Raw genomic sequence first — 23,363 nt, forward strand, 5'->3', positions numbered from 1 at the left:
ATGTTCAAAGGGTTGGTTAGATACTATGTACGGTTTTCGACTACCTAGTACCAATGCAATATGATGGCCTTACCCTTTTCTAAGGAGGAGTTCCAACCACCTACGGGATCAGATTCTAGAGGTGAGGAGGAGGGCATTCATTTGTCTAAGGTGTATTATGATTTGATTATTTTTAGAGGTATGGGTTAAAGTCGACAGTACTGCCAGTTAGGTGGTCATAATGTAGGCAGTTTTGACATATTAGGTTGTGGCTGGTCTTTATGTGAGTATGTCTGGTCTTCGCTCTCGTAGTAGCTAAGAGAAGTGTGTGCCTTTAACGTAGGCAATTTTGAGATATTAGGTTGTGCTTGGTCTTTACATATGCTTGGCGTTTGCTCTCATAGCTAAGAGAATACCTTCCTCTTGTCTCCCATGCTCTTTTCATTATGGTGGTAATTGAAGCTTCAATTTAATCCATAAAATCAAGCACTGAAGACACGTTAAGCATATTTTCAAGAATTTCATGGCCCTTAATGAAGCTGTTTTGCTTTCCATCCTCTAATTGCATGCATACAATTTACACCATGATAGCCAACAGTGTAGCAATTAATTTATAGGAGACATTAAGCATGGTGATAGGCCTCCAATCACCAACTGTCAGTAACAACCTGCTAGAATTCAGTAACCAAATTTCCATTCCCATCCTGAACTCTATCAATCGATTCCTCTCGGATATGCTTTCTTTTGGTTGCCTAAAAAAACATTTTTGAGGGACAGTCTGCCACATTTAGCCATAGCTGTCTACTTACCATTCTAGACCTTTCAACCTTAGCTAACTCCAAATCCTTAATGCATAGCTCACACTCCATTAATAGGGTAGAAAAATATGCATCCTTGGGATCGACCACCATTACATGCATATTTAGACTTTCCTGAATTATAGACAACAAATAATTATCCTTGCCAAATCTAGTGCATGGGCCCACCACATTCTGTGTGCTTTCCTTCGACATAGCTCTAATTTGCCGGCAAAATTCCTTATTCTATAGCCAACTGTTAATAAATTCAAATGGCACATCGAGGGACCTCTCGGAATGGAAAAGGTTCACAATAGAGGGGCATGATCTGAAACCTCGGAGCTAGCAAACAACTTCCCCCCCATAGGAGCCTTCACTTGAGTTATCAAGACCACACGCCCTAAAGTGGCCCCCCTTTTTGCGCCTAAGCCTGAAGGTTAATAAATCTTTTGTACACTGTGCCTAAGGGGGAAGGGAAGGGAGAGGTGGGAAAATACAATTTGGGAAAAAACCCAAATTTCATTGAAATGGCCCCGATTTCCCCCAAAGCTCAGCATCATTGCAACAACTACTTTCAAGCTTCCTTCCTTTATACCCGTATGATTTCAAGCTTCCTTCCTTTATACCCATACCATTGCATCACCATAGCCATAGCCATAGCCGCGAGCTTCCATCTTGTTTCTTCATCCCCTTTGCAATTCCAATTTGGAGCTCCGCTCTGCTTCCCATCGGTAAAATTCTGTACTTTTCAACATCTTCTTCCTTCCATGTCCCCCTCATTTGGTTTCCTCTTCCATCTTTCTCCCGTCTCAGATCTCGCCTCAAGGTTTGCCGCTCTTCAATCCCCTGGATGCTTTACAGGACTCATCTGCTATAGCTTTGCCACTCGCTGATGCTAGACACTAGCACTGCCTCGTTGCATGGTGTTTCTGCTACTTACTTCTTGCACTTTCCTCTTTTTCTTTTGTAACTTATCGCATTTGGATTACTTGATTGCAGATGTATCGACCTGATAGCCCGAACGCAAGTCAATAGTAGAAACAACTGTCTTTGTCTATAACTAATCTCCTTGGGATATCAGCGTCCTGGCTTCTAGCGATCCAAAGCTTGGAACTCAAGTTTGGAGCAACCATTTGCAGATCTGTCAGTTCCGGTGGACTCAGGAGGTCCTAAAACTTTTATGTTGCTCACAACTTTGTTGGACACTAGAACTCCATGAACGCTTTGTTGATGCTATAGTCCAGCTTGGGGGAGTTGATAGTAAGTGATGCTTCTTCACAAGGCCCTAGTTTGAAGGAAGCTTAGCATCTTCCTCTTTGGTGACTTTCAAGCTCAAAGTGGCTCCTCCCTCGTCCTCACCAGCTTTGCTTATGTCCTTCTTTGGATCACTTCTAGCTTCGTCATCATCCTCAGTGCACACATCGTCGTCCCTATTGCTGTAGTAGCGACAAGGCTGAGAGAAGAAAGAGAGACGTGCAATGGAAGGCCGATAATTGAGGAGGAATACCTTTGCCTCGCGTGGTGTTGATCATTGATTATGTTTTCCTGTCTCTTCTCGCAAAATTTTGAGCCATATCGTATCCTTCAAATCCTTTAGCCAGCCATGGCATCCTGCCCTTAGTCTTCTTGCTCACATGGACATTCCCTATCATAAGGAATAGTGAAAAGTTTCTTCGCTTCTACCAGACACCTCCTCTCCCGATTTTGCCAGCTCGCATCTCGTTCTTTCCATCATTGCTGCGAGATCTCCTCTCCCAAATGGAGTTTTGATAATAGGAGTTCCTTAGGTGCATTTAGAGGCACGAAAGCCCGTGATCTATTCGAGACCATAGAGAGTGTGAGAGACAGAATGATCCTTCAGGCGAGCTCAATACCCCTCTATCGTTTAGACTATCATCTACATGGACCACACGGGAACCTTATGCGTGGATTTGCACAGCGGGTGCCTCTTACATTCACTCTGCCACTTGGAGGCTACACCTCCCCACGCTTTGGGCTCCAGCCTTCATCTTTGCTGTCATTGCCTCTACAATGCGTGCAAGCACCTTAGGAGGGTACGCTTTCAACCACCTCCTTACTGTCGTGGAAATTTCTTTTGAATCATACAAAATCTTTCTTTCGATATATTTGCACTGAGCAACTATGGCTCGTGTTACTTGAACTTTATGATTTTCACTAGACAGATAGATTCAAATTTAGAATTCTCGCTTTGTGTCTTCTTGGTTTTGGTTTAAAGTAGAACCGGTGAATGTGCCAACTGGTACTTGGATCCTGGGTGGAAGTGGAGCACGCTTTCGATTCTTCCATCATGCTACTTTTCCATCCTTCTATTTAGATTGAAAAACCAAAAGGATCACATGCTAGCAACTGAATATTGACATACAAGCGAGCATTCATTGATGGTATTCATAATATATCTCTTATATGCAGTTACTCTTGCAACAAGAAGTGAAAAATGAAGTTTTGGGTGCTCATTTATGATGTTTTGGATCTGATGTCTCACTTTTGGGTCGAAATGGGGTGGCCAGTTTACCTCTGCATTTTCAAGGATCAATCTGAAATGGACAGCTTTCAAAATGAGCTGTGATGGTATGGTGCCAAGTGCTTTGATAAAATAAGCTCGGTGGTGGCTTGTCTCCTTCCATCGAGAAGAATGATAAATATACCTTCTTCTTCAGTACATGATGGTGATTGGACCTTGAGAGCCATTGACACTGCCATGGCTGAAGCTTTCAAGTGCAAGGTATGTTTAATACTTTTTAGCTTACTCCCGAATCTTTCATCATGGTTAAGAGCAGTAATTTATCCTTGGTAGTTCTTGTGAGATATTTATTGGAATGATATGTGTATATACATGGGCCCTCTATAAGCTGGATACATATAAAACTTCTCGTTGCTCAGTTCTGTGTGCGCTTAGTGGTAAATTTGATAAAGAACAAGACTATGTAAAATTTGCATCAAAAGAATGGAGTGTAAGGTAAGTTGTCAGGGGAAAAATGGAACAATAGAGAAGAGGGTGATCCCACATTGTGTCCTTGCACCAGAAATTGATGTGAAGCAAAAATTGAGAAGGCATAATAGTCCATTTAGCAATCTTTCCATATGGGGGTTATGATATGGGCCTTGTGCTTGATTTGTAGCTAGGCACAAGTTAAAATATATTTGTCTCCTATAGTGTAATTTTCTTAGGGATTATGGGCTAGGAGTTCTGGGACATTATGGTGAATTTGAAATCCGTCTATTTGCTTAACACATTTTTGAGAGACTGCGCACTGTCTGATGCCACGAGAGTAAATGGTTCCCTTGTAGTATCCACATTGTAAGTGATAATCTCCAACTCAAATCCCACGTATGCCAAAATATAATTGGGTTTGATCATGATACCCTAGCTAGCGGTAGTTGGTTTTCAATATAGTAGAGATTTGAGATCATACTGGGTTGAAGATGAGTTTTGTAGCTACTATATGTGCCTATTGCAATGATAATATAGCTACATTCATTGCATCTTGTAGGATTGTGGCAACAAGATTTACCTATTTGGATGGACAACACTCGCATCCAAGGCTAAAGTTTAGAATTTTCTATTCATTGATGCTTCTACTTGGTGTGGATATGTTTTTAGTGGATATTAATTCTATGGTTTTAATTGGTTGATCCTAAGCTAAATTCACAAAGCTGATGTATATGGATTATCATCTCTATTTGATGATCACTTCAAATCTATCCCATGCTTTTAGGCAGTCCATGTGAGATGGGACGATGCTATTGATGTAGTCCTTGGTAAATAGGAGATTTCTCTATGTTGGTTCATAGATGGAACAATGGAGCAAAGATGAAACACAATGAACAATTTTTATTCATGAGTGGTTACATATATAGGCAATTGCCTCCATGTTGGTAGATCCCAGATCCACAATCATGTCCATGATTATCTCAATCAATCACCTCCTATGATCACTACAAATCCACACATCACACCAACCTAACATACCTAACTTGCCAAGTCACTAGACCTTCTAGCACACCTATACTCACACACTCCTTGCATAGGACTCCAAGCCCATAGGCACACACACACATACATCAATTTGCCCTTCATTCCCCCCCACAAATTGATGACCTCATCCCTCGGCAGTAGTACATGGGATGCTCCATGGCTTGCCCACCATCATGTGGCAACAAACATGGCCCCAACTTGTGACTCACTCCTAGGACTGTTGGTTTACAACTCAGAGATAGACAATGACTATGTATGGAAATCTCCATGATTCCAACAAGGAATAAATCTCAAACAAAAGACTAAAAATCAATTAAGGATGATGTTGGTTGCTATGGTGGGATGGGAGATATAGCAAAGTCTCCAAGGTCCCCCCTTATGAGATGCGATTCCAATCTGGCCCCTTGGCCACCCCTCCTGCTGGTCGTGCCGCCCCCTACACCACCTTTGCTTGCTCCAACATCCCTTGCTCCACCCCATGCTCTAACCCCGCTACTCCCACCCCTTTTCCTAGCTTTGCTACTCCCTGTAGTACACATGCTTAGATTATGCTTTGCTCGGGGACCTATTTTACACCATCAATGACCTTAGAGAAATTATAGAGGATGAGAGAGGGTCACTGGTCATCAATTAAATGAGGCGATTGTTGATGAGCACCCACTTTCCCAAGGATATCCTAAAACCTTGGCACAATCAAGATAGCCAAGTAAGATGGCAATTACAATATCTTCATCAAGATTAAACTTGATGCCAGATAACTGACTCAATATGCTCTTCATTGAATTTAGATGTGAAGAGATGGATTCTCCTCTATCCAAGTTTAAATCAAAGAACTTGATAAGCAAGCTAAACTTAAAACATCTCCCCTGTGCTCCAAAAACATGCTCAAGTTGAGTTCATGGAGCATGAACAGTCTCACATCCATCAATGTGGTGGATAAAAGAATCACTCAATCCAAGAGCAATTATGGCTAGTGCTTTTTCATCTTAAGGAAGCCATGAAGCTTCTCTTTCCCTAGTTGTAGGTTTAGTTTCTTTTCCATTAGCCACCTTCCATATTCCCTTTTTCATGAGAATAAATTTCAGTTTGGTCTACCAAGTGTGAAAATCCTCTCCCTCAAACTTATCTATCTTGAGTTTGGAGGCCATTTGGGAAGGTCTTACCAATTTCATTGCAGTGTCTAATCCCTTTACAAAAGATCAATCTTTCTGAACAAATAAATCACCTTCACCATATAGATGCAAATTTCTAGATGGAATTTCAGAAAAACCTAGTTGTTTGGCATATGCATAACCAGTTGGCTTCTCCCACAACCTCTTAACTGGGGTCTTCTTTACCTTGTACTCTGTCGTTGTAGTCTTCTTAGCATTTGTAGAACATTAAGAACTTCAAAGAGCATTCTCTGAACTAAAAAGGTAATCTCTGAATCTCTGAACTGTACTTTAACTCCTCAAGCATCACCTTAGCAGTTAGTGTAGCATCAAACTTCAAAGAAAGTCTAGAAATGCTTGCAGAAAACAGAGCAACCTTGGAGGATTGATACCTCACTCTACAAAGCATCAAGCAGGGGGCATTTTCTGTGTAATCAAAGGTACCTAATAAAAGAAGACTCAGTAGAAATCTCAAATGAAATGATGTGTAACACCACCCGGGGCAGCATCATCTTCTTCAACTATGAAAGCCATGTCTTCTCTAAACCCGACTAGTTTTTCTTCAGTTTATCCTCATTCTCTTGACCATTTGTTCTCAAATTTCACCAGCAGGTAGCCCATAGGCTCATATAAGTACATCTCATACCATTTTAGGAATGGTGGCTCTAGCAAGCTAAATTTACAAAAATGGCGCAGAATGAAGCGAGAAGCAGCACGGGCTGTAGAAGCTCTATTTCATCAATTCCTCCTAGGTTGAAGTGTGCCCTAACAAGGGGAAACTACAGTTGAAATGGTAGGAGCAATGGTGGCTTGTAGGTGGAGAATAGGCTTAAGGCATTTCAAGAAGGAAGGTGGAAGAGAAACTCCATTTGGGGAAGAAGATGGAATCTTCAAAGAATCTCGTGGATTCTCTTCCTAGGCACTAGGATTCTCAGCAAGCTCTGATACCACATGTTGGTTCATAGATGGAACAATGGAGCCAAGATGAAATAGAATGAACACTTCTTTATTCATGAGTGGTTACATATATAGGCAATTGCCTCCATGTTGGTAGATCCTACATCCACAATCATCTCCATGATTATCTCAATTAGTCACCTCCTAGGATCACTCCAAATCCACACATCACACCAACTTGACATATCTAACTTGCCAAGTCACTAGAACCTTTTAGCACACCTACACTTACACACTCCTTGCATAGGACTCGAAGCCCATAGGCACACACACACATACATCAATTTGTCCTTCACTCTCAAGGGATATATGAATGTCATTTTGATTCTTTTGTCACAAATTTTTTGCCCTTTGCAACTCTGAGTACTTTAAATAAACTTAAGTTTCAAGTCAGCCTATTTGTGCACTATCTATTGATGATTATTGATAAAGATTATTTGTGGCAGAACTTGAAGGGCTTGTGTAGATGGCAATGGACAAGCTGTTTGTAGTTGAAGGGTTCACACTACATGGTAATCTTCACCGACACAGGTTGATGGTATGTTTATTTCTCAAATTTCCTTCTGAGAGACTATGTACATGTGGTTGTGGAGAGGAATTTATACCTAGCTTTCCTTATTTTTAAGGTCTTATCATGTTATATCTTTTAGTTAAAAAGGCATTGATGAATAATATGTCAGTGTTGTGGTTACTTATCTTAAATTTACAAAAATTCATGTTAAATTATGTAGCAACATATGAGCATTGTTCAAGGATTAATAACTACATGCTAATATTCTTAGAGAGGGGCAATCAAATCTCTTCAAATATGGCATTATACATATTGATTGTTGCAAAGGACCAACTTATTGTTAGAAATGGACCAACAGAGGGTATGCATAATGGAAGATTGATAGAATAGCCCAAGAGCTCACACAGTGTATGTCTGGGAGTAGAATCACAAACTTCTTGAACTTATGTGCAATCTAGCCTTGGGAGCACTCCGTCCTCTTGACACGGTCTGCAATTTCCTTGGCCGAATGCTTACACAATCAAGTCGTGTAATGTATAGTATGTAAGAAATTTAGACTCAGAAGCACTCCGGCCTCTTGACACGGTCTGTAATTCCCCTGGCAAAATGCTTACAGAATCAAGTTGTGCAATGTATAGTATGTAAGCAATCTAGCCTCGGGAGCACTTTGGTCTCTTGACATGGTCTGCAATTCCCTTGGCAGAATGCTTACAGAATCAAGACGTGCAATGTATATTATGTAAGCAATCTAGCCGCGGGAGCACTCCGGTCTCTTAACACGGTTTGTAATTCCCTTGGCGAAATGCTTATATATCAAATCGTGCAATGTATAGTATGTAAGTAATCTAGCCTCGGAAGCACTCCAATCTCTTGACATGGTCTATAATTCCTTTGGCAAAATGCTCACAAGAATCAAGTCATTTAATGTATAGTATGTAAGCAATCTAGCCTCAGGAGCACTTCGGTCTCTTGACACGGTCTACAATTCCCCTGGCAGAATGCTTAGACAATCAAGTTGTGTGCTAGAGTCTGAATATCAATTGAGCATCTACAAAATAGAGTTTATCTACCAAATTGTGCAATCAATGCAAGTGATATGGATCTCATCAAAGCTTGAAACATCCCAAACCTCTAACTAAACCTTCGTGTGAAATTCCACATTGTGCAGCAAAACTCTAAAGGACTACTAAAGGAAGACTATAACCACGAAACTATGCATCCAATGTACAGGTGATGTATGGATTTCCTTAAATATCCACGCATTCCAATTCTATCTATCAAAATAGCTCATTATTTTATTTACATATGGTCTCAAAATTGTGACGGGAAGCATGGGTCCTTTAAAAGTTTGAATTGAAATATAGTAGAAATGGAATAAAGGGTGCTTTACAAACTGAAAAATTGTCAGATGCATTAATAATTAAGACCTCAATTCAATAAAGAAGCTATAATATTTTGAATTGTTCTTCAAATTTTCCTTTTAGATCATATGCATCTAGCATATGGTTTGAAACTTATGATATTCAAAATTTTAGAAAAAAGTGATGCAAATACATAAATATGAAAGCATGTAACTTAAAGAAAAGTAAAGCGACATAAATCGAGAAAAAGGTACGGATTGAGTGATAGTAAGTTAATAACTTTGTGATTATTAAGTTGGATGCCTATATGATGAGATGATAAACACTACCTTTTCCTAATATAGAAAGTGGCATATAGGCAACATGATGCTAGTGCATGCATCATATTGAATATAAACACTTGAACTAAATCAACATAATGCTACTACATGCATCATATTTAATATAAAAACTCCCATTAGATCAACATAAGGTTAAAGTTTGGGCCATCTTCTTATAAGCTTGTGCCATTTTATTCATGGTTCGATTCAAGTTACTTCATGCAAATCTCTAGTAGCTAGTGAGAGTTTGGGAGTATGCAAGGGAAACAAAATTGGATAAGGCGGAGTAAATACATGAGATTTTGGGAATTGAAAAGATCAAAAGTTGAAAATACGTTCTATTAGATACTAGTATGGGTGTAAAGCATGCATCTCTGTGACATACAAATTAAAGGGTTTTATCCAATTATACAATACAATTTCTCATAAGTAGCGCCTATTTCAACTTACACTGAAATGTACAAGAGGAGGGATAAAAATATAAGCTTCTCAAATTTGAAATTTATTGAAGGGATATAATTATTGATCAAAAAATTCACAGTAGGGGTCTATAAAATAGATAAAATGTGGTTACAGAGGGGTTTTTTTAATATCTTTCAAATGCATGTTGTATAGTTGGCTTATGTAAGGTGGATCCCCCGAGACCTCTAAACATGCTTAAATCTAGCTACAAAATCTTTGCCAAGGCTTTAGCAAATAACAATACAGAACAAGATGGACAAATGGATTATACAGGAATAGAGGGGATTCATAAAAGGCAGACACCTCCTGAAGGCTATTGTCAATGTCTGGGAAGGATATGAGCATGCTAGGGAATCTAAGCAAGACTTTTGCTTCATCAAAATAGACTTTGATAAAGCATATGATAGGCTTGATTGGACCTTTCTTCTGCAATCCTTGACAGACATGGGTCTGGGACCAAACTTCATTCCCGCGATCAAGCTACTGCTGTCCAATGCAACAGCCAAGGTTTGCATTAATGGCAAGATGTCCTCAACTTTTCAGCTTAGAATATCAATTAGGCAAGGATGCCCCATCACCCCACTATTGTATGCTATTGCTGCTGATTCGTTGGGCTGGTTACTGATAGAAAAGACTACTAAGGGATCGTTAAAAGGAATTGAATTGCCCAATGGTAAACAGATGGTGATGCAGCAATTTGCAAATGACACCAACTTAATGCCTAGGAACACTACACGTGATGTGAGAGAAGTCATGGAATTCTCGAACACATATTGTTTAGCCTCTAGCTCTCTCATCAACCATAGTAAAATAGGATATTGCACAGGTAGCAAAAAAACTCAAGATGAGCTGGAGCATCTAGGCTGTTAACTTATCCAAAAAGGTATTGTTTTTAGACTGTTAGATGTACCCATGGGTTTTGAGGTGTCAATGAAGGAGAGATGGGAATGGGTACTTAACAGGTTCAGCTCAAAACTAGAAAAGTGGAGAGGATTTCAATCCAACTTTGCAAGAAGAAGGATGGTACTCAATCATTGCCTCTACCCCATAACCATCTTCTACTTGTCCTGTTGACATCCTAGTCAAGTGGGTATTGATAAACTCATCACTAAATGTAGGTCCTTTCTGTGGGGAGGCTACAACCAAATATCCAAGGTAAGATGGGACTTTTCCACTTGTCCAAAGAGTGATGGGGGGCTAGGAGTGATTAACATAAAGCAGGCATAAGGGATGTGTCTTAAATGGGTTTTCAAAGGGGGTTCTTTTCACACATGAAAATACGTGCTCTACTTTTGCTTCAGGCACTAACCTCCCCACCAGCAATAGTACCAAAATGTTGTCACTATCTCTACCAAGTCTAGATTTTAAGGGTGTTAGTCACATACAATCGTTTCATTTCTCATTCTAGCATAGGTGTTCATAAGTGTAGCATAGGTCCTTGGGTCATATTCTAGTGAGAGGTTTAGGCTAAATCATGGAAATCAGATCTCATGCACACGTGGGTGATAAAGAGGGCCCTATCTACATCCAACTTTTACCAAGAATTGCAACTATTATCAAGGTGCCTGTAAGAACTACAAAAAACTTGCAATGCACAACATAATTGTCCAAGGAAACATTCAATGTTAAAGAACCAATAATCTTAATAGAGGTACCCCCTATTGATGGAATTTCATAACCACATACTTGGAGTACCTGGCCAAGATGTTTTAATGTTTCCCAGGAGATGAGGTTATTGCTTGCTTGCCAATCTGCCATAGCCTGTATTCGGCATGTTGCACCTACTCATGTCAGCTCTACCCAAAGTTGAGATAGAGTCATATCTATCTCATTAGGATCAATGGCATTGTCAATTCCTAGCTTTTATGGATTAAGTAGTACCGCTTTTATTGTGTAAAAAGGTGTAATGGTGGTAGCTTTATCATTGTCAAGGTGCATAAATTGAGTTCCTTTAGCATTTAGCGGATCTATTGCAGCCAGTGTATGCATCCAATTTATTAAGTCTTCTAACTTAGGTATAGGAGCACACCAAGAGTCTTCAAGACCAAAGTATTGGCCTAGTTTGTTGATTGGCACACTTGTAAGGTCTTGAGCTTGATTGGGAGATTTAACATTCTCAGGATAAGTGGACTGGCATGTCACTATTTGCCCCTTCATCCAATCCGAGAGGTCTCTCCATAGAGTAGGATTGTAATGAGCATCTTAATTTCAGTGGACATGAATGAGGCTAGTCCTATGATGTCTTGAGGACCAGTGATAGCTTCCTTGCCTATCGATTCTGACTCTTGTAAGCCATATAAGGAGACGTTGTGCAATGTATAGTATGTAAGCAATCTAGCCTCGGGAGCACTCTGGTCTCTTGACATGGTCTGCAATTCCCTTGGCAGAATGCTTACATAATCAAGACGTGCAATGTATATTATGTAAGCAATCTAGCTGCGGGAGCACTCCGGTCTCTTGACACGGTTTGTAATTCCCTTGGCGAAATGCTTATATATCAAATCGTGCAATGTATAGTATGTAAGTAATCTAGCCTCGGAAGCACTCCAATCTCTTGACATGGTCTGTAATTCCTTTGGCAAAATGCTCACAAGAATCAAGTCGTTTAATGTATAGTATGTAAGCAATCTAGCCTCAGGAGCACTTCGGTCTCTTGACACGGTCTACAATTCCCCTGGCAGAATGCTTAGACAATCAAGTTGTGTGCTAGAGTCTAAATATCAAATTGAGCATCTACAAAATAGAGTTTATCTACCAAATTGTGCAATCAATGCAAGTGATATGGATCTCATCAAAGCTTGAAACATCCCAAACCTCTAACTAAACCTTCGTGTGAAATTCCACATTGTGCAGCAAAACTCTAAAGGACTACTAAAGGAAGAATAGACTATAACCACGAAACTATGCATCCAATGTACAGGTGATGTATGGATTTCCTTAAATATCCACGCATTCCAATTCTACCTGTCAAAATAGCTCATTATTTTATTTTACATATGGTCTCAAAATTGTGAGGGGAAGCATGGGTCCTTTAAAAGTTTGAATTGAAATATAGTAGAAATGGAATAAAGGGTGCTTTATGATGGGATATCTGAAGGTGTATGCCTCAGGCACACCTTGGTTTCTATGTGTGAGTGCTAGAGGCACAGTTAGGTGCCCACAAGCACAGTTAGGTGGTGGAGAGCCACATAGGATGATTGAGAGAATCTAGGAGCAGATTGAGGAGATGATTGTGGAGCTCTGAAGTCATCAGTGATGTCAGTGAGCATGTATGAGGTGCCTACTTAAGGACCTCACTCTTCTTCATTCCATAATGCAAGTAATGCAAGTATTCTGAGTTTGTCATCTTCTTCTTCTTCATCTTCTTCTTCCCCATTTTCCTCCTTCTTCCCAAAATCTGTGAGAGCTTGGTTCTCTGCCTACAAATGACCATTGCCCAAACCCTCTGAGGTGTAAACTCCTCTAGTATGGTCAAACTTCCACCTACAAGCAATGGAGAAAAAAACGTCTCTGTTGGCTGCCATTCTCCAAACAGCGAATTTCTTCTATTGCTCAATACTCCCTGCCTGCTTCGCCATTGCCTGAGCCCTCTTAGGAGTAGATGGGCGACCTCAAGATGAAGATTTTGAGCCATTTTTTAGCTCATTTGGTTTAGTAACGAAGGAGAAATCGTCAAAACTCAGGTTCAGCCTGTAGCAACTCCCCCGGGCAAAAGCGCGCACCATTTCGTCCAACCTCTGTGCTGGATCCTCTCTGGTATATGAGCTTTCTTTTGCTTCAAAAAGCCCTCTTTTCCTTGCTTTCAAGAGTGAGCTACAAGCCCTCCAAGTTCAGCCTTTTGGTTTTGATAGTTTTGGACAAGTTTTTGAAGAAGATGCTACATAAGATGCTATTCTAGCATTTTTGGTTTTTTGAAACTTTCAATAACTTTAGTACAAGTGTGGCTTCAGTTTTGTTTTGAATTGCTAGACCTGGTTTTGATTAGAAAGTATTCATTTTAGCCACCTCTATGAAGCATGTAAGAAGAAGCATCATTGTTTGAAATTTGGTCACAAGACTTTGCTACATTAAATGCTTATATTTTGAAGCATTTCAGTTGTTATTCTAAGCCCTGTAAGAGAGAAGACACTGCCCAATACCTGGGTTAGATCCTCTCATGGCTTGCTTATGTAAAATATGTGAAAAGCCAAAACATAAAGCAATGTCTTGTTATGCTACAAGGATGAAAATGCCAACCTGACTTCCTTGTTGAAGATTGCCAAAACAATGGTTGCCAAAAAGGAAGCAACTACAAAGCCAGAGATCTACCCTCTCATGGCACTTTTATTTGACTCCAAGTACAAGAAAAAGATGAAGGTCAGATACCTAAGATATGCTTCTCTACACAACTATGGAGATGACAAGATAATTGTTCTCTTGAAGGATATGATTTTCAGATCCACTTGTTCTATCATAGTACCATCTTATAAGGCACTAGACACTGCCCATGTGGTAAGACCTTGCCTTGACATGGATATTTTGCCTCCACAAGATGAGGCATCCTTTGAAGATTATGCATTTTAAACACATCTCTATGTATGCTCCAGATCTCTCTTTTTATGTCAAGGTACTCAGCCTGGATAGTCCTCCAAAATGAATGAAATAAACTATTGTGTTTTGTGTGTTTTGTAAACACCTCTGGTCACCTTATGATGTAGGCCATGTGTACGTTTTACTCCATGGTACCTCCTGCAGACATTGTGTGCATGTACATGTAGGGGAGATAACCATTGGAAGGTCTTTTTGTATCCCTTTTGTTTACCTTACACCCATGGGAACCCTTGCTAGCATGAGAACCTAGCCATAGATTTATCCTTGACCACCATGAGATGGCATGAGAAACTATGAGACTAGATGTATCCTTGACATAGCCTGAGGCATTCCCTTGAGGGGGGGTTTGATGGGATATCTGAAGGTGTATGCCTCAAGCACACCTTGGTTTCTATGTCCGAGTGCTAGAGGCACAGTTAGGTGCCCACAAGCACAGTTAGGTGGTGGAGAGCCACATAGGATGATTGAGAGAATCTAGGAGCAGATTGAGGAGATGATTGTGGAGCTCTGAAGTCATCAGTGATGTCAGTGAGCATGTATGAGGTGCCTACTTAAGGACCTCACTCTTCTTCATTCCATAATGCAAGTAATGCAAGTATTCTGAGTTTGTGTCCACTCTTTCCTTTCCTTTCAGCTTACCAACACTTTACAAACTGAAAAATTGTCAGATGCATTAATAATTAAGATCTGAATTCAATAAAGAAGCTATAATATTTTGAATTGTTCTACAAATTTTCCTTTTAGATCATATGCATCTAGCATATGGTTTGAAACTTATGATATTCAAAATTTTAGAAAAAAGTGATGCAAATACATAAATATGAAAGCATGTAACTTAAAGAAAAGTAAAGCGACATAAATCGAGAAAAAGGTACGGATTGAGTGATAGTAAGCTTAATAACTTTGTGATTATTAAGTTGGATGCCTATATGATGAGATGATAAACACTACCTTTTCCTAATATAGAAAGTGGCATATAGGCAACATGATGCTAGTGCATGCATCATATTGAATATAAACACTTGAACTAAATCAACATAATACTACTACATGCATCATATTTAATATAAAAACTCCCATTAGATCAACATAAGGTTAAAGTTTGGGCCATCTTCTTATAAGCTTGTGCCATTTTATTCATGGTTCGATTCAAGTTACTTCATGCAAATCTCTAGTAGCTAGTGAGAGTTTGGGAGTATGCAAGGGAAACAAAGTTGGATAAGGTGGAGTAAATACATGAGATTTTGGGAATTGAAAAGATCAAAAGTTGAAAATACGTTCTATTAGATACTAGTATGGGTGTAAAGCATGCATCTCTGTGACATACAAATTAAAGGGTTTTATCCAATTATACAATACAATTTCTCATAAGTAGCGCCTATTTCAACTTACACTGAAATGTACAAGAGGAGGGACAAAAATATAAGCTTCTCAAATTTTAAATTTATTGAAGGGATATAATTATTGATCAAAAAATTCACAGTAGGGGTCTATAAAATAGATAAAATGTGGTTACAGAGGGGTTTTCTAAATATCTTTCAAACGCACGTTGTATAGTTGGCTTATGTAAGGTGGATCCCCCAAGACCTCTAAAGATGCTTAAATGTAGCTACAAAATCTTTGCCAAGGCTTTAGCAAATAAGAATACGGAACAAGATGGACAAATGGATTATATAGGAATAGAGGGGATTCATAAAAGGGAGACACCTCCTGAAGGCTATTGTCAATGTCTGGGAAGGATGTGAGCATGCTAGGGAATCTAAGCAAGACTTTTGCTTCATCAAAATAGACTTTGATAAAGCATATGATAGGCTTGATTGGACCTTTCTTCTGCAATCCTTGACAAACATGTGTCAAGAGGCCGGAGTGCTTTTGAGTCTAAATTTCTTACATACTATACATTGCACGACTTGATTGTGTAAGCATTCTGCCAAGGAAATTGCAGACCGTGTCAAGAGGACGGAGTGCTCCCAAGGCTAGATTGCACATAAGTTCAAGAAGTTTGTGATTCTACTCCCACACACACATTGTGTGTGCTCTTGGACTATTCTATCAATCTTCCATTATGCATACCCTCTGTTGGTCCATTTCTAACAATAACTTGGTCCTTTGCGTCAATCAATATGTATAATGCCATATTTGAAGAGATTTGATAGCCCCTCTCTAAGAATATTAGCATGTAGTTATTAAGCCTTGAACAATGCTCATATGTTGCTACATAATTTAACATGAATTTTTGTAAATTTAAGATAAGTAACCACAACACTGACATATTATTCATCAATGCCTTTTTAACCAAAAGATATAACATGATAAGACCTTAAAAATAAGGAAAGGTAGGTATAAATTCCTCTCCCCAACCACATGTACATAGTCTCTCAGAAGGAAATTTGAGAAATAAACGTACCATCAACCTGTGTCCGTGAAGATTACCATGTAGTGTGAACCCTTCAACTACAAACAGCTTGTCCATTGCCATCTACACAAGCCCTTCAAGTTCTGCCACAAATAAGCTTTATCAATAATCATCAATAGATAGTGCACAAATAGGCTGACTTGAAACTTAAGTTTATTTAAAGTACTCAAAGTTGCAAAGGGCAAAAAATTTGTGATAAAAGAATCAAAATGACATTCATATATCCCTTGAGAGTGAAGGACAAATTGACGTATGTGTGTGTGTGTGCCTATGGGCTTCGAGTCCTATGGAAGGAGTGTGTAAGTGTAGGTGTGCTAGAAGGTTCTAGTGACTTGGAAGTTAGATATGTCAAGTTGGTGTGATGTGTGGATTTGGAGTGGTCCTAGGAGGTGACTAATTGAGATAATCATGGAGATGATTGTGGATCTAGGATCTACCAACATGGAGGCAATTGCCTATATATGTAACCACTCATGAATAAAGAAGTGTTCATTCTATTTCATCTTTGCTCCATTGTTCCATCTATGAACCAACATGTGTTATCAGAGCTTGCTGAGAATCCTAGTGCCTAGGAAGAGAATCCACGAGATTCTTTGAAGATTCCATCTTCTTCCCCAAATGGAGTTTCTCTTCCACCTTCCTTCTTGAAATGCCTTAAGCCTATTCTCCACCTACAAGCCACCATTGCTCCTACCATCTCAACTGTAGTTTCCCCTTATTAGGGCACACTTCAACCTAGGAGGAATTGATGAAATAGAGCTTCTACAGCCCGTGCTGCTTCTCGCTTCATTCTGCGCCATTTTTGTAAATTTAGCTTGCTAGAGCCACCATTCCTAAAATGGTATGAGATGTACTTATGCGAGCCTATGGGCTACTTGCTGGTGAAATTTGAGAAAAAATGGTCAAGAGAATGAGGAGAAACTGAAGAAAAACTAGTCGGGTTTAGAGAAGACATGGCTTTCACAGTTGAAGAAGATGCTGCAGCCCCGGGTGGTGTGACACGTCATTTCATCTGAGATTTCTACTGAGTCTTCTTTTATTAGGTACCTTTAATTGCACAGAAAATGCCCCCTGCTTGATGCTGTGTAGAGTGAGGTATCAATCCTCCAAGGTTGCTCTGTTTTCTGCAAGCATTTCTAGACTTTCTTTGAAGTTTGATGCTACACTAAATGCTAAGGTGATGCTTGAGGAGTTAAAGTATAGTTCAGAGATTCAGAGATTACCTTTTTAGTTCAGAGAATGCTCTTTGAAGTTCTCAATGTTATACAAATGCTAAGAAGACTACAAGGACAAAGTACAAGGTAAAGAAGACCCCAGTTAAGAGGTCGTGGGAGAAGCCAACTGGTTATGCATATGCCAAACAACTAGGTTTTTCTGAATTTCCATCTAGAAATTTCCATCTATATGCTGAAGGTGATTTATTTGTTCAGAAAGATTGATCTTTTGTAAAGGGATTAGACACTGCCATGAAATTGGTAAGACCTTCCCAAATGGCCTCCAAACTCAAGATAGATAAGTTTGAGGGAGAGGATTTTCACACTTGGTAGACCAAACTGAAATTTATTCTCATGAAAAAGGGAATATGGAAGGTGGCTAATGGAAAAGAAACTAAACCTACAACTAGGGAAAGAGAAGCTTCATGGCTTCCTTAAGATGAAAAAGCACTAGCCATAATTGCTCTTGGATTGAGTGATTCTTTTATCCACCACATTGATGGATGTGAGACTGTTCATGCTGCATGAACTCAACTTGAGCATGTTTTTGGAGCACACGGGAGATGTTTTAAGTTTAGCTTGCTTATCAAGTTCTTTTATTTAAACTTGGATAGAGGAGAATCCATCTCTTCACATCTAAATTCAATGAAGAGCATATTGAGTCAGTTATCTGGCATCAAGTTTAATCTTGATGAAGATATTGTAATTGCCATCTTACTTGGCTGTCTTGATTGTGCCAAGGTTTTAGGATATCCTTGGGAAAGTGGGTGCTCATCAACAATCGCCTCATTTAATTGATGACAAATGACCCTCTCTCATCCTCTATAATTTCTCTAAGGTCATTGATGGTGTAAAATAGGTCCCTGAGCAAAGCATAATCTAAGCATGTGTGCTACAGGGAGTAGCAAAGATAGGAAAAGGGGTGGGAGTAGCGGGGTTAGAGCGTGGGGTGGACCAAGGGATGTTGGAGCAAGCCAACAGGAGGGGTGGCCAAGGGGCCAGATTGGAATCGCATCTCATAAGGGGGGACCTTGGAGACTTTGCTATATCTCCCATCCCACCATAGAAACCACCATCATCCTTAAAAGATTTTTAGTCTTTTCTTTCAGATTTATTCCTTGTTGGAATCATGGAAATTTCCATACATATTCATTGTCTATCTCCGAGTTGTAAACCAACAGTCCTAGGAGTGAGTCACAAGTTGGGGCCATGTGTGTTGCCACATGATGGTGGGCAAGCCATGGAGCATCCCATGTACTACTGTCGAGGGATGAGGTCATCAATTTGTGGGGGGGAATGAAGGGCAAATTGATGTATGTGTTTGTGTGCCTATGGGCTTGGAGTCCTATGCAAGGAGTGTGTGAGTATAGGTGTGCTAGAAGGTCTAGTGACTTGGCAAGTTAGGTATGTTAGGTTGGTGTGATGTGTGAATTTGTAGTGATCATAGGAGGTGATTGATTGAGATAATCATGGACATGATTGTGGATCTGGGATCTACCAACATGGAGGCAGTTGCCTATAAATGTAACCACTCATGAATAAAAAAATTGTTCATTGTGTTTCATCTTTGCTCCATTGTTCCATCTATGAACCAACAGAGAGAAATCTCCTATTTACCAAGGACTACATCAATAGCATCGTCCCATCTCACATGGACTCCCTAAAAGCATGGGATAGATTTGAAGTGATCATCAAATAGAGATGATAATCCATATACATCAGCTTTGTGAATTTAGCTTAGGATCAGCCAATTAAAACCATAGAATTAATATCCACTAAAAACATATCCACACCAAGCAGAAGCATCAATGAATAGAAAATTCTAAACTTTAGCCTTGGATGCGAGTGTTGTCCATCCAAATAGGTAAATCTTGTTGCCACAATCCTACAAGATGCAATGAATGTAGCTATATTATCATTGCAATAGGCACATATAGTAGGTACAAAACTCATCTTCAACCCAGTATGATCTCAAATCTCTACTATATTGAAAACCAATTACCGCTCACTAGGGTATCATGATCAAACCCAATTATATTTTGGCATACGTGGGATTTGAGTTGGAGATTATCACTTACAATGTGGGTACTACAAGGGAACCATTTACTCTCGTGGCATCAATGCACAGTCTCTCAAAAATGTGTTAAGCAAATAGACGGATTTCAAATTCACCATAATGTCCTAGAACTCCTAGCCCATAATCCCTAAGAAAATTACACTATAGGAGACAAATATATTTTAACTTGTTTGAAGTGATAATTGCAACCTATTCTTAATTCCTTACAATGCCTAGCTACAAATCAAGCACAAGACCCAAAGAAGAATAGATGTGCAGGAAGGCTAGCAAGATTCACGAGAGCAAATCCATGGTAGGGAGATGGCGGTTGAGAAAGATTGCCCATGTGGCAACGAATCACAAGGAAAGAGGAAGGAGAAGAGAGCAACTCTTTAAGATCCATGTGGTACAACCTTTGAGTGACACCTAGCATCTCTGAAATAGGTAAATATAGATGTACATATTTGAAACCCTTCTCAAGTTTGTGCTCATTTGTGTTTACATGGACATCCTAGTCCATTAGAGGAAAATTTGGCCTCTCCTAAAAGCACATAGATAACAAGGAGCCTTGGATTTTTTATGATCCAAGGGTAGTAACATTTGGTTAATGATGATGAATTATTTTATGTCATCTACCACCCAATCAACAAAGCCCATAAATAGGAAGCTTGTTCATTTGTATAAGAAACAATAATTCTTGGTCATCATCGTGCTTTAGACAATATTTAATTCTCAGGTTAGCTCTATTTCATTTAGTCTGGTGACATTTAAAAATGGACACTATTACCCTTCTAAACACAACTTGCAATGTCTCAGACAAGATCTTGAGCCTTTATTTGCACCCTTTCTTTATTATATTAGCCCGTCATAATTGAACCATATAGTTAATTCAATCATTTGGATAAAGTCTACAAAATAATAGCAACTTATATGAGAATTTGAGTAGAAGTAGAGTATCCTAGGCCTTAAACTACCAAGCAAGGGTACTTAAACTGGTAAAAATCTTAAGCAAATCAACACATGTATAGTAAGAAAATAAATGTCCATCATTAGCAAAGAGTAGACATTCCAAACTCTAAGGTCACGGTGAACTTACCTACCACCATCCAAGAGAAACTAGGTGTTAGAACATCATAGCTTCGATTGGGTAGATAGGTAATGCTTGCTTACCCTGGCTTGTTATAGCTTTTACCAAAGAACCAAACTACCTTCCAAATTCAAAAAGTAGAAGGTGAAATGTGTATGAAGTAAAAAATATCAACCAGACCCACAAGAAGATCATCATGAAGTCATTGGTAGTGTGGAAGGTGGGGCCCTCCATGCCACCCCATCGACTAAAAGCTTAATGAAGAGAATCAAAGAAGCTACCAAGTCCATTGGGTCAAGGATGGAGTAAAGATTTAATTTTTTAGATATGCCTATAAAGTCTTTGCTCACTAATCGGGGTGAAGAGAGGGTGAGGAGAGGAGCAAGGGTTCGGGTAGGAAAACACAAAGGTTTTATCATTGTAGTGAAGAATCAAAGACCTCAAGCTCTGTGGCTTCAAGAATTGAATTGCAGCCTAGATGAGAATTCCTACTTGCATTGCGAATAAGCTATCTCTACTCATATTAGAATACTCTTGGATAGATAGCCAACTGGATGTTATTGTTAATATTACATGGAAAGTTGATATAGGTAGAGAGACCTAGTAGGCTATTTCTATGGTTGACCTAGTAGGCACCACATTGCTTTATGTAAATCTTATGTAAATACTTTAAGCTATATGCCTATGTTTATGTATGCATGTGTGAATTCCTATGTTTATGCTTCTATGTTTCTATATGCCTCTGCATATGTATGCCTATGTCTATGCTTCTACGTTTCTATATGCATTATGATGTATGTTTATGCTATATGTGAATGCTAGCATATGCTTTATGCCTATTTAATGAATGTCTATCCTTCTATGTGCCTATGTGAATGCATATCCTTCACATCTGTGACCTATAGAGTTTAGATAAATAGTTATTATTTTGTAATATGATCGTCTTGCAACAATCCATCATCCTTCTATGGACCATATCTTCTCATCCATGGTTTTGTCATGTAGACATTGTGCAAAGGTCTCATTAAAATATACCCCATCATGGATTATTTTCTTTTGCCAAAGAGAAAAAAAATTATTAAAAGAAAATATTTACATTGCAAAAGTTTTGATCATGTAGGCATTGGAGAGGCATTGCAACTCATGCAAAGGTCTTAATAATTGCTCAATAATTGTAAATCAAATTGAATAACTTGACAATAAAACATCTTATCTTCCTTATTTTAAGGATTGAGTTGTCAATCGAGGGGATAGCCACATGTCATCCATTAGATCAATGTGTGTGGGATATGGGGAAAACGAGGAAATGAAACGGTCATCATAACTGTCATCGTGGCTCTATCTCCTGTTACATAGCCTCTGTGCTTTCCATTGTGCTTTTTCTGCTTATGTGGCAAGCTCCCTAGTGAACAATTTGCATATCGACTCACATCAGATTACCATAAAAGTAGTTGAAGCCAAAAATGAAGGAGCCTATGAAGCCATCTTGCAAGTACTCGGGAGCAGCTTATAGATTGCTTAAAGATTAGAGTGTTCGTTTGATTGGAGTGGGAATTGCATGCGGGCAAGAGACATCGAGGAAGCTGAGTGGGCAAGGGTAAGATGCAGACATCATCGGCTATAGGTGGGGCACTTCTCCTCTAAATGTTTCTCGAACTTTCTTCCAATCTATTAGAAGGAAGCAGGATTGCTATCAGATTGATAGAGTGATGGACCGTGATGGTAACTTCGTCACTGACTTTTGGCATATCCTCGATGAGTTTCAGAATGAGCTCAGCATAGCGGTTAGTGAAGAAGCTGTTCATGATGCACAGTGAGTGACCTGGATAGAGGAGATGTTCAAAGGGTTGGTTAGATACTATGTACGGTTTTCGACTACCTAGTACCAATGCAATATGATGGCCTGCCCCTTTTCTAAGGAGGAGTTCCAACCACCTACGAGAATATCAGATTCTAGAGCCTTTGCTCTCATAGCTAAGAGAATACCTTCCTCTTGTCTCCCATGCTCTTTTCATTCTGGTGGTAATTGAAGCTTCAATATAATCCATAAAATCAAGCACTGAAGACATGTTAAGTATATGTTCTAGAATGTCATGGCCCTTAATGAAGCCGTTTTGCTTTCCATCATCTAATTGCATGCATACAATTTGCACCATGATAGCCAACAATGTAACAATTAATTTATAGGAGACATTAAGCATAGTGATAGGCCTCCAATCACCAACTGTCAGCAACAACCTGCTAGAATCCAGTAACCAAATTTCCATTCCCATCCTGAACTCTATCAATCGATTCCTCTCGGATATGCTTTCTTTTGGTTGCCTAAAAAAACCTTTTTGAGGGGCAGTCTGCCACATTTAGCCATAGCTGTCTACTTACAATTATAGACCTTTCAACCTTAGCTAACTCCAAATCCTTAATGCATAGCTCACACTCCATTAATAGGGTAAAAAAATATGCATCCT

This window comes from Dipteris shenzhenensis, chromosome 12 (assembly GCF_047967505.1).
Source record: "Dipteris shenzhenensis isolate YYH24624 ecotype China chromosome 12, Dip_SZ_1.0, whole genome shotgun sequence".
NCBI lineage: Eukaryota > Viridiplantae > Streptophyta > Polypodiopsida > Gleicheniales > Dipteridaceae > Dipteris > Dipteris shenzhenensis.